Source organism: Garra rufa, chromosome 20, assembly GCF_049309525.1.
Source record: "Garra rufa chromosome 20, GarRuf1.0, whole genome shotgun sequence".
Classification (NCBI taxonomy): domain Eukaryota; kingdom Metazoa; phylum Chordata; class Actinopteri; order Cypriniformes; family Cyprinidae; genus Garra; species Garra rufa.
Genome location: NC_133380.1, coordinates 40,568,974 through 40,581,472, shown reverse-complemented (window position 1 = coordinate 40,581,472; position 12,499 = coordinate 40,568,974).

The following is a 12,499-nucleotide window of genomic DNA, read 5'->3' as shown; positions in this document are numbered from 1 at the left end:
TGATGCAGTTTGGAAACAGGAGATGAGCCCTGGTCTAATGCGCCACCTGGCTTGAGAAACCCGTTCTCAAAGACTTACTTTTAGTCATTATTTGGGTAGCACACATATTCTGAATGCCTTCAGCAGAATTCAAATTAGCCATTTTAATCTAGATTAATTCCAAGATTAGAGTGAGATTAATCTAGATTTAAAAAAATTAATCTATGCCCACCACTAGATTTAATATTGTCACACGGAATTGAAGTTAATGGTGTTGAAATTCTGCATCAAAGTGATGATATCTCAGATCATTATCTAGTCTTGTGTATACTCCAGATAACTAAAACTGTAAAACTAACTCCTCGCTATAAGTACAGTAGAACCATCACTTCTACCACAAGAGACTGCTTTGTAAGTAACCTTCCTGATTTATCTGAATTCCTCAGCATATCCGATAGCTCAGGAAAACTTGATGATGCAACAGAAACTATTGACTCTCTTTTTTCTAGCACTTTAGATATAGTTGCTCCTCTGCGGTTAAGAAAAATTAAGGAAAACAGTCCGATGCCGTGGTATACTGAACACACTCGCGCACTGAAGAGAGCACGACGACAAATGGAACGCAGCTGGAAGAAAACAAAACTACAGGTTTTCCATACAGCCTGGCATGAATGTAACATATCCTATAGAAAAGCATTAAAAACTGCTAGATCAGATTATTTTTCATCTTTCTTAGAAGAAAACAAACATAACCCTAGGTATTTATTCAATACAGTGGCTAAATTAAGTAAGGGATAATGTACAGGCAGCCGGTAGTTATCGCAGAAATAAGCCCCGACAGTGTGATCAGGACGCGACGCGAAGCGGAGGGTCTTGTATCACACTGAAGGGGCTTATTTCTGCGATAACTACCGGCTGCCTGTACATTATCCCGCTTATTACACGGCTACTTGCCACATAAGGAAAAAAAATGGACATGAATATGAATTTGAAACCTTTTATTGGCATATTTGTTTTAAATTAACATTTTTATCCTTCCGCGAAACGATATAGTACCACGTGACTAACCTTCAAACTATGTACGTTAGTAAGACAATTTAAATAGATTAATGTCGAAATTTTCCATTGTTAATTGTGGTTGTCCAGTGTTTGTCACAAGATGGCGCCAAACGGTAATCTTTGTTGGCACGGAGGGATTTTAAACATACAAGTAGTACCGGCTATGCGTTATTACTTTGGAGCGGTGATTATTTGAAAAGAACGAACCTGCAAATGTCTCAACTGACCAATCAGAATCAAGCATTCCAAAGAGCCGTGTAATAACGAAGAATAAAGCACCAACAGGCGCTGAATTTTCCCAACACCACAGCAGTAATGACTTCATGAACTATTTTACTATCAAGATAGATACTATTAGAGATAAAATTGTAATTATGCAGCCATCCGCTACAGTATCACATCAGGGGCCTCATTTATAAAACTTTCTTACGCACTGATTTGATCTTAGAGTGTTTGTACGATCAAATCCACGTCAAAGTACAGATTTATAAAAACCGTCTTTGACGTGGAAAAGTACTTATCTCCACGTCAGATTCCAGCTTGGCGTACGACCGTTTCCTTGTGGTAATGCCTGGTATTGCAGATAGTTCAACGCACGGGCAAGGAATTTCAGATAAAAAAGACAATCTTGCCTCTTTCACTGAAATATGATTACGATTTGGCTGATATAAGCATAAGCACCCTTCCAATACTTTAAACCTATTTTTAATAATGTTTTATCGTCATGTTCATCAATTACAGAATTAATACAATCAAATCAATAGGCTACAGTTGATTCATATTATGGTACGATAATCATACATTTAATTCCACACGTGTAAATTATTTTGTAGGCTATAAAAACTGTCATGGTGGGTTGGGTTTTAGTAGGAGACATGGCGGCATTGGTCTTGTTAGAGGATATTGCCAACCCTGCAATACGGAGAGAAAGAGTTTTTCGTGACCGCGCAGACTTTTGGGCACATGATGACACATGGCTGATAAGCAGGTACCGCTTGCCGAGAAGGGCTTTGTTAGAGCTTTGTGCTCAAATGGGCCCTTATCTACAGAGACGCACCCGACGCAACCAGGCCATACCCGTTCAGGTGCAGGTTTTGTCTGTTCTTGGGTTCCTGGCCACAGGAACGTTCCAAAGAGAAATTGGAGACAGGTCGGGAATATCCCAATCAACATTTAGCAGAATATTGCCTGATGTTCTTCGCGGAATTATTGGCCTATGTCCGCAATTAATTCGATTCCCATATAGTGCCCAGGAACAGCGAGAAGTGAGGCAGGATTTCCTGCGTAAAACAGGGTTCCCAAACGTAATTGGTGCACCCATGTTGCCATACGAGCTCCACATGTGAACGAGTACATGTATGTCAACAGGAAAAACTTCCACTCCATAAATGTGCAGCTCATTTGTGATGCGCGAATGGCAATCCTAAATGCTGTTGCGCGCTGGCCAGGGTCAACGCACGATTCTTTCATCGTGCGTAATTGCAGTGTTGGAAATCGACTGGAGGCCAGAGCGGGAAGAGACGGCTGGCTTCTCGGTAAACCCTTTTTAAAAACTTTTGCCCAATTTATTTATTTTTTTCAGGGAGCATACGGTAAAATTAATAATTTCTACGACAACAGGAGACCGAGGTTATCCTCTAAAGACATGGCTGCTCACCCCGATTGCGCACACGGAGACAGCCGAGGAGGCCCACTTCAACACTGTACATGCTCGTGCGCGGTCGGTAGTGGAGCGCAGCATAGGCATGCTGAAGGGAAGGTGGCGATGTTTGGATGCATCAGGAGGGAGACTCTTATATGACCCCGAAAAGGTTTGCCAGATAATCCTAGCCTGCTGTGTACTACACAACGTGTTTAAACCATGGCATAGAACTACTAGAAGAGGAAATGCGCATGGACGAAGATGACCACCCTCCCCTCCCTGCTGACCGTAACGTGCACATTACTGCGCTGAGAAGAAGACGGGAAGTGATTTACCAATTATACCAACAGGTAAATCATTTTGCTGAGAATAAACACACACGTTCACATTTTAGGTTTTTATTTAAGCAATTTGTTCCAAGTACCCGCAATTGCGGACAAAGTTTGATTCATTTCAACCAGAGCATGCCGGACTTGCCGAAGCTCGGTAACCACCTCACTAACAGACTGGTTTAAATCCCTTTGTGTCTGTAGGACTGCCTCAGATAAAACTCTACCACGGGTGGAAGAGGAAGTTGAGGGTCAGAGACGCGCACGATGGGATGGGGATGAAGCGGCTGGTGGTCGCAGAGGTCTTGAGTGTGATGAAGATGCGGCTTCTGGTGCGGATATTGCAGGTGCAGCTGCTGTTAGGGAGGCAGTCCGACTGCAATGTCCAGCTCGTCTCTGTAAAGACCCTTCGTCTGAATAAATAAACATATTGAATTATAACAATGTTTGAAGATTCATTATTCAATTAAGACACTTCATTTGAACCAAACACATACCTTCTGAACCTTCTGCAGACAAAAGGTCGGTGTCGCCCTCCTCATATATTCCCTTTACGGCCCCCTCTCCAATGATTGCGCATATTCTCTCATCCTCCGGACTCAGTTTGGATGTGGGTCCACCACCTCCAGTAAGCCTCACTTTGGCCATATGCGCCGCGATGCATTTCTTTGATTTCAATTTCAAATCAGCCCATTTTTTCTTCACCTCTGGCAGGGTCCTTTGTTTTCCCCCAACCTCATTTACAGCCTGGGTAACCGCTTGCAAGGCCACATACTTTGACTTGGTAGTGACGCCACCAGACAAACTTCCAAATAACACCTTTCCCCGCATCTGTAGCTCCATCAACAAAACGTCAGTTTCAGCCTCACTATAATTTGATTTCTTGCGCTCCTTTTTACTTGCCATTGTCACAGAGTTTTTGCTTTAGGAATGAGCTCATTTTATATGTTAATTAATAAAGCAGGGGCGTTTCGACGGCGGAACATTCAGCTGCACACAATTCCACGATCATTTGTGATTTATAACTGAATGACTGGCGTACGCATGGATTTCGTGCGTACATTTGTTTTCTCTGAATCGCTCTTAAGATCAAATCAGAAAAGTTCTTAGATAAAATCAAGGATGGTTTCTACGCAAGTCTTTATAAATGAGGCCCCAGATATGCTATGAATCTCCTGAGGAACAATTCCATGCATTTTCAACTATAGGAGAGGAAGAGTTGTACAAACTTATTAAATCATCTAAACCGACAACATGTATGTTAGACCCTATTCCATCTAAGCTACTAAAAGAGGTGCTTCCAGAAGTCATAGATCGTCTTCTGAATATTATTAATTCGTCACTATCGTTAGGATATGTCCCCAAAACTTTCAAACTGGCTGTTATTAAGCCTCTAATTAAAAAACCTCAGCTTGATCCCAATGAATTAAACAACTGCAGACCAATTTCAAATCTCCCTTTTCTGTCAAAGATACTAGAAAAGGTAGTGTCCTCACAACTGTGTTCTTTCTTAGAGAAAAATGGTATCTGTGAGGATTTCCAGTCAGGTTTTAGACCGTATCATAGTACTGATACTGCTCTTATTAGAGTTACAAATGATCTTCTCCTGTCATCCGATCGTGGATGGATTTCTCTATTAGTACTACTGGATCTTAGTGCTGCATTTGATACTATTGACCACAATATTCTTTTAAATAGACTTGAAAATTATGTTGGCATTACACTGGCTTGGTTCGAATCGTACTTATCTGACCGGCATCAATTCGTAGCAGTGAATGATGAGGTATCATATCAATCACAAGTGCAGTATGGAGTACCTCAAGGCTCAGTACTAGGGCCATTAGTTTTTACACTTTATATGTTACCCTTGGGAGATATCATCAGGAAACATGGTGGTAGCTTTCACTGTTATGCTGATGATACGCAGCTCTGTATTTCTTCACGGCCCGGTGAAACATACCAATTTGAAAAACTAACAGAATGCATAGTTGAAATAAAAAATTGGATGGCAAGAAATGCTTTACTGCTAAATTCTGACAGAGGTGTTAATTATTGGACCTAAAACCTCCACATGTAATAACCTAAAACACAGTCTAATACTCAATGACTGCTCTGTCAATTCGTCGTCATCAGTCAGGAACCTAGGTGTGCTATTCGATAGCAATCTTTCCTTCGAAAGCCACATTTCTAACATTTGCAAAACCGCATTTTTTCATCTAAAAAATATATCGAAATTACGACCTATGCTCACGATGTCAAATGCAGAAACGTTAATCCATGCGTTCATGACCTCAAGGATAGATTATTGTAATGCTTTATTGGGTGGTTGTTCTGCACGCTTAATAAACAAACTCCAGCTGGTCCAAAATGCAGCAGCTAGAGTTCTTACTAGAACCAGAAAGTATGACCATATTAGCCCGGTTCTGTCAACACTGCACTGGCTCCCTATTAAACATCAGATAGATTTTAAAATCTTGCTAATTACTTATAAAGCCCTGAATGGTTTAGCTCCTCAGTACTTGAGCGAGCTCTTATCATATTATAGTCCCTCACGTCCGCTGTGTCCTCAAAATTCCGGCAATTTGATAGTACCTAGAATATCAAAATCAACTGCGGGCGGCAGTAATTAAACTGAAGTTACAGTGTATGTTTCATATTTATATTGTACACCGTAAAAAAAAAATAAAAAAAAGCCGTAAAATTTACGATGAAAAAAACTGGCAGCTGTGGTTACCAGAATTTTACCATAAAAAATATTGTAATAACGTTTTACATTTTACGGTTTTCACTTAAATTTACAGGTAAATACCGTAATTTCACTGATATAATGGTAATGTATCAACTTTTTGAAGTACTGAAATCTGTTTTGTACATTTGTAATACACTGATAACCACCAAAAGCAGGTGGTGATGACAACATCACATGATGAACCAAAGAACATCACAAGGAAATTTTAATTAATAACTTATATAGAAGGTGCACACTAAGCACCATCATGGTAACACACATAAAACGGAAATAATGCAAAAAACATTAATTTAACAACATTAGATGTAACATACAACCCTAATGTACAAAACTGTACAAAACTAAGAAGAAAAAGTTATTTCAACAAAAAAAAACATCAAATAAAAAATGATAAACAGGGAATTCTGGGAATGTCAATTTAGTTATTCACTGTAACTTTTACATTCTTTTTCATTTCCAAAAACGGTATACTCCCGTTAAATTACATGCACAGTTTTTATTAAAAGACTTAGATACCTATTCTATTAAATTGTAAGTTTTACTGGGAAAATATACCCTTGTAGCGTGACAGGTTGTAAATTAAAGTGGTGATTGTTACCCTCTTGCTCAAGTTGCAGGGTAGGTATAATACATATACACTGAATCTGATTATTTAAAAAACAACCTATTTCAAAATAAATTTGCAATATATAAAAATATATAAAATCCGATTTTCCTGTTGCAAAATGCACTTTAGCATGGGTTTATGGCTGATGCTGCAGGACTCGCTGCTCAGGATGGAGATGAAGATCGCCAGACAAAGGCTTGAATTTGGGTCTGGTCCTCGCAAATCGTATGGATTCTGAAGATCTGGGTTACAGCACACAAATAAAATTGTTTCATTTTGTAATTATGATGCTGTAACGCCAGGCCAGCAGAGGGAGCCCTTACCCATGAACTGACTGTTGCTGCTCTCTCTGCTGCCTCGTTGGTAACTTCCTGTTTGGTGGCCATTTAAGCAGGGCCTATACCAAACAGGCTTTGCAAGAGTTTGAAGTTTGTTGAAGTCGCGGTGCATGAGCGGAACTGGCGTAGGATTGCGAGGCTTACGCGCGGGATTTCGGCGTTGTGTTTGGAATGTACGGCGGTTGACATAAACTGGTTTGTGACTGGATTGAGATGTTTTCTGGGGTAAATGAGGAAGATGAAATGGAGTCAGATGATTGGAATTTAGTAAGTAGGAAAGGGCAAGAAAAGAGAATGAGTGGGCAAAATGAAACGAGGTTGGTGTATAGCCAATCCAGTAAAAGGAGAAAACAGCTCAGAGGAAGATAGTAGGGTTGTCCGTAAAAAGATTGAAAGAGAGCAATATAAAGTAATTCTTAAATTTAGAAAGGAAGATGAACATGTTAACCTAAGTCCATTAGCATTGTCTAGAGAACTGAAGAAAAAGTTAGGAGAAGTGGATACGGCTAAGATTTTGAGAGACGGAAGCCTGTTGATAATATGTAAAACTGATGAGCAAAAAAACAAAGCTCTAAAAATTGATAATGTATGTAAGAAAAAGTGAATGAAAGAAAGATCTTGGGAGAAAAACGACTGAAACAGGGAGTAATAACAGGCATTCCAGTTGAGGAAGATCTAGAAAGACTCAAAGTATTTCTGGGGGTGAAGTAAGTAGAATAAAAAGGTTGCAAAAATCAATGAATGGGGAAAGAGTTGACAGTTTGTCAATTCTTTTGGAATTTCAGGACTCTGTGCTTCCAGAAAAAGTCAAAATTGGATACATGAGTTTTGTAGTGAGGCCATATATTCCTCCCCCACTCCGCTGTTATAGATGTCAAAGATATGGACATATAGCAGCGGTGTGCAAAGGAAGACAAAGATGTCCTAAGTGTGGAGGTGATCATAGATTTGAAAATTGTGAAGAGAATGCACAAGACAAGTGCTGTAATTGTGGTGGGCAACATCGGGTAACATACAGTGGATGTAACGTAAGAAAGAGAACTGTGGAAATTGAACAAGTGAAAGTTGTAAATAACATAAGCTATGCAGAAGCAATAAAGAAGTTTAAATTTGAGTATCTCAAGAATGCTGAAACCTCTGTGACAAGTAAAAATTTGGTCACAAAAGATGCCATGAATGTGTATTGTGAGGAGATGTTGAATAAAGTTCCATCAAGTGAAACAAGCATGCAAGAAGTAAGACCAAAAAAGTTTGTTCATGCACAACTCTCCACAGCAACAGCAGCACCAAGTCTGACTGTGACAGCAAGTCGTTGTTATCCTGAGAACTGCAAGGCAGTTCAACAATAGGGCTGTGCCAATTCCCTCCGGGTAATGCGAGCACTGACCGCCCTTTCTGAGATGTGGCCAGTCTTCTTTGCCACCAGCTCACCCTCCTTTGCAAAGGAGTTCAGCCACATCCTCTGGATCCCACTGAAAGATGCACGTGGACAGACGTGCCATGAAGATCCCGTAGAGTGGATGAGCCTCTGTCGTGACACCTACAGAAAATCGCCGCATGAAATGGCAGATGTCGAGGCGCACTTCAAGCTCAACCCAGTCTGAAAACATCATCTTCACCCAAGACTGACCATGCTGACAGCAGCAATCTCTGTCCACGTACACCACTTTTGGGGCTGCCTCTCCTGCGTCCCAGTAGCGTTTCATCAGGCCAGCTGCCATGGGGTCCAGTCCATGTCCCTCGGCGGCTGTAAGCACAGAGACGAGGACTTGGCCGTGTTCATTCCCCACATTTGTGCACCAGGCAGCTGTTCCTGAAGCAGCACCTGCGAGTTTCTTTGTGACCTATTGGGAAAAATAAAAGGGTGACAAAAACTATATTCATTGTGAATGCACACATATACATATCAGGCAAATTTCTGGATATAAACAGGACTGTGATACCTTTTTAGTGGAGTCCATCTTGAGAACAGAGCCAAGACAGATGTTATTTTGGCTTTGACCTCATGCAGTCGCCACAGAACATCCCTGGAGTACACGGCTAACAGCCACTTAGGCTTAGGTAGGGCAGGTAAAAGGGGAGGCTCAGCAAATACAGGAGGCTGCACAAGGGAGGACCTTGTGAATGGTTCGCCGGCAGTCAGGTACTGCAGAACACGCTGTGTCCATGCCTCACTGTGCTGTTTCATCAGCTTCTTGTACAGCTGAGTCACACTGTTGCCCAGTGTCCTCTCCCTCATCATCCTCAGCACCCAGTTGTCACATGAGTATCTAAGGAAACAACAATATAATCATGCAAATGCTTTGGTTGTAGAAAAAACACACACAAATAAAAGTGCCTAATAATGAATCATTGTCACTATGAATTACCTGTATGTCAGCAAAGCTGGAAACTGACTGCGGTGGCCCATATCCAGCTGCCCTAAGATGTCCTCGGACCAGGCAGGATACTTCTTTTGGCAGCATTTGCACTCCAGATACAGTACTCAGTCGTAAGGTCATGCCACCCGTCGATGTCCAAAACCTTGCGCACGGTGCGGTAAAATCCTGCTGCTGTTAGTCTGTGCTTACCACAGTCTGGGCGAACACAGACAAGAGGAAATAACCACATCTTCAGTGGCATCCACAAGAAAAGGGGCCGACAGAAGAAGAGGTCGGCTGATTGTTAATTAAAGGGTGCTGAGGAGGATACCACCAAAGCTTCAGCTGGGACACTATAGTTCTGGCTTGCCGGTTCGTGGGTTGGCGTTAAATAGTGTGTTCCGGATCCACTCATGCTGGAAAGGTGGAAGATGATCTTTTCAGTGGCCTCAAAGCTCAGCTGGTGGCTGATGATGTGGAGGATCTGGTGTTTTTGCTGTTTCCGCCAATGGAGACGGACCAGCACAGGCCTCTGAGTAAACAGTAACAAAAACAATATAAGGATGACCATTGGATTTGATAGTACTACGCCATGAATGCAGCCCACAAACAGCCTGCGAAGCAGTAATTTTGGAGGAGTGTTAATATCTGTTATGATTATATTTAGGCATAACAGTGAAGAAAATGGTACTAGTGTTAAGAAGCAAAGAACACAGTGTACACTTTATTGATGTAAGAAAAATGGAATTAGTACAGTTCTTTGAGAATAAGGATCAGATGTGATTGAGTAAGGAAAATGAGGTGTGATGAATTCAGTAATGATGCCCACAGACATGAAGCATGCACACATATACAGTAAGGAAAAACTGTTTTTCTCATCATTAGAACACTGACTCTCCACCATCCTGTCTGCTCAAGGGAAGCTAAAGAGTGGGTGAGTGAAAAGACCAAGCAGTGTGAGAAAGTTATCCAGTGATTGTTTAACAACGGGTAAGTTTGGAAACGCGAATAAATACACTGACACCTTTGGACATCCTTAACCTTTTGAAGAAGTGCACTCAAATCCTGCTTGAGGCATGATGTGACATAATTCTGTATTGTAAACAAAAAATATTTAAAAATGTTGATTGTTTTTTTTTTAAATAATGCTTTACATTGTGTTTTCACAAAACATTCTTATAACATTTGCATTTGTGTCATATGCCACACCTGTATTCAGCTGTGCTTCACATTGTGATGCAGCAAATACCAGCTCCTCATCATCATCTTCAGCAGTGGAAATGGAAGTGCCTGGAGCACAAATGTTAGAACTATTACTGTGAACAATAAACAGAGAAAAGCGCATGTAAGATGGTGCTTACTTACCTGTAGCGAAAAGCTGCCTTTGGGCCAAAGGTTCTGCTGCTGGAGGAGGTAAACTGGACTGCAATAATGGATCCGGAAACAGCAAGTGGACAGGTTCGCCATAACAATAAATTAATACATGTAGAACTGCTGTAGGGAAAATTTAATATTCACACTCCTACTCACAGTGTTTAACTGGTGACACAAGTTTTTTCGCCAGCTGTGAAGGAGACAAATGTTTGCCATGCGCCAACAGCACTTTCACAGTGGCGGTCTGCTGTACACCAGTTCGGATGGCTGCAGGTGGAGGTGAAGAGGTACAGAGACACTGGAGGTTGCAGGTGGACGTGCAGGAAGTACACTCGTGCCAACAGCAGAAGCCTGCCTTTTCAGGACATATGTCTTGAAAATGGCCATGTTGGTGTTGGGCCTGGCATCTGCCTTAACCAGGTACCTAATGAGGGCTTGGGCCTCCCTGCTCCGGTCCTCATAAACATCCTTAATGGACCGGCCCTGGAAGTCACCAAACTCCACCATCAAGCAGCCCTGGTCTCCACATGCTCGGGCTTCTGCTTGCATTTCCTGCTTCCTCTCATACTTCTCCACTTCTTTAGCCATCTCTCTGATATGAGAAGTGTACTGTAGAAAGAGCTGTTTATTTTCTGACAGGGGGGGGGGGGGGTTGTCTGCGTTGTCTCTTTGGAAATGCTGAGCACCAAACACACTGCATTCCCCAGGGAGTTTTCCAGGAGCCATCTAAATCTCTGGCCCTGGTACTTCCCAAACTGAAGTTTGCAGTGAGCCAGTACTAAAAACTGGTCACTGGGGTCTCCACCATTTGTGCTGACAAAAGTACGGGCCTCTGCCAGCACCTCCTCCTTGGGTTTGGCCCTTCCCGACTCAAGGCGCTTCGCCTCCTCCGATGGCGCCATGAGTATGTATTTTTTTCTTCGCACACAATATACACATTGTTGATAGCAATGTAGTTTAATTACTGGACGGTTGATAATTTTAACTTATCTGATCAGTAGCGACATGTTTTGTTCTGTATTTATCATTTAAAAAGTTACAGGTTCACAGATACTTAAGAAAACGTGTGCTATGCATGCTAACGTATACATTGGCACGTTCTATTTTCCAAAAAATACACACTATTTATGAAAAAATAACTATATTCAATTATATTTAAAAATGAAGTAAACCTTAGTGTTACGACCCCGAAGTGGTCTAGGGGTACTGGGGTCGAACATTTAAAAGATAGACATCAAAACGTACACACAAGCAAAGTGCAGACAATCGTGCAATGAAAGTGGTTTATTAAAGTAAGTGCTGAGCAAAGTATACAGGTGGATATGTATAAACAAAGAAAAAAAAAAGAATATGTACAGTATTTACAGTATTTACGGATGAACGAAAAGACATGAGGGGTACGGGAAGAAGGGACGTGGGCGGTGCTAAATCAAAGAAAATAACAAAACCAAAACCCTCTAACTTACCCGTATCCTCTAACCCTGCCTACGAAAATAAAAAGGTGAAAATGAAAAGTCTTCGGCGTCCAAGACGCTCTACTTATGCTGCCCTCTCTAAGAGAAAACCAAAGAAATACATGAGGTGGCACTCGCCCCTAACCTAGTGTGCTAGACAGAGTCAGCCCCTACGTGTTGTAGTGTATATCACGTGACGTTCTTACCTGTCCACTTCTTCCCGGCCACGTAACATATAACGCTCTCAAAGTAATATGTACAGTGAGGGGGAGAGGGAACAAAAGTATGTTACAAATGTAGAGCGTACACAACGGGAACAACAACACAGCCAAAAGTGGGGTACAATATCAAAACGGATTGCAACAAAAATGACTAGCACAAAACAGCAACAACATCGGGCTTGCGAGTGGTCTGACGTGGTCTTTTAAGCGGGAGGGGCTTTTCGGATTGGAGAACTGCAGCGTGATGACGTCAGCGGTAATGATGATTGACAGGTGACAGGACCAATGACCAGGTAACTGGAAAAGTGAAAGTGAGAGAGCGAGAGAGAGAGCGGGGAACACATAAAACAGCACAGGCACGTAACACTTAGCCTTACCTATTGCAAA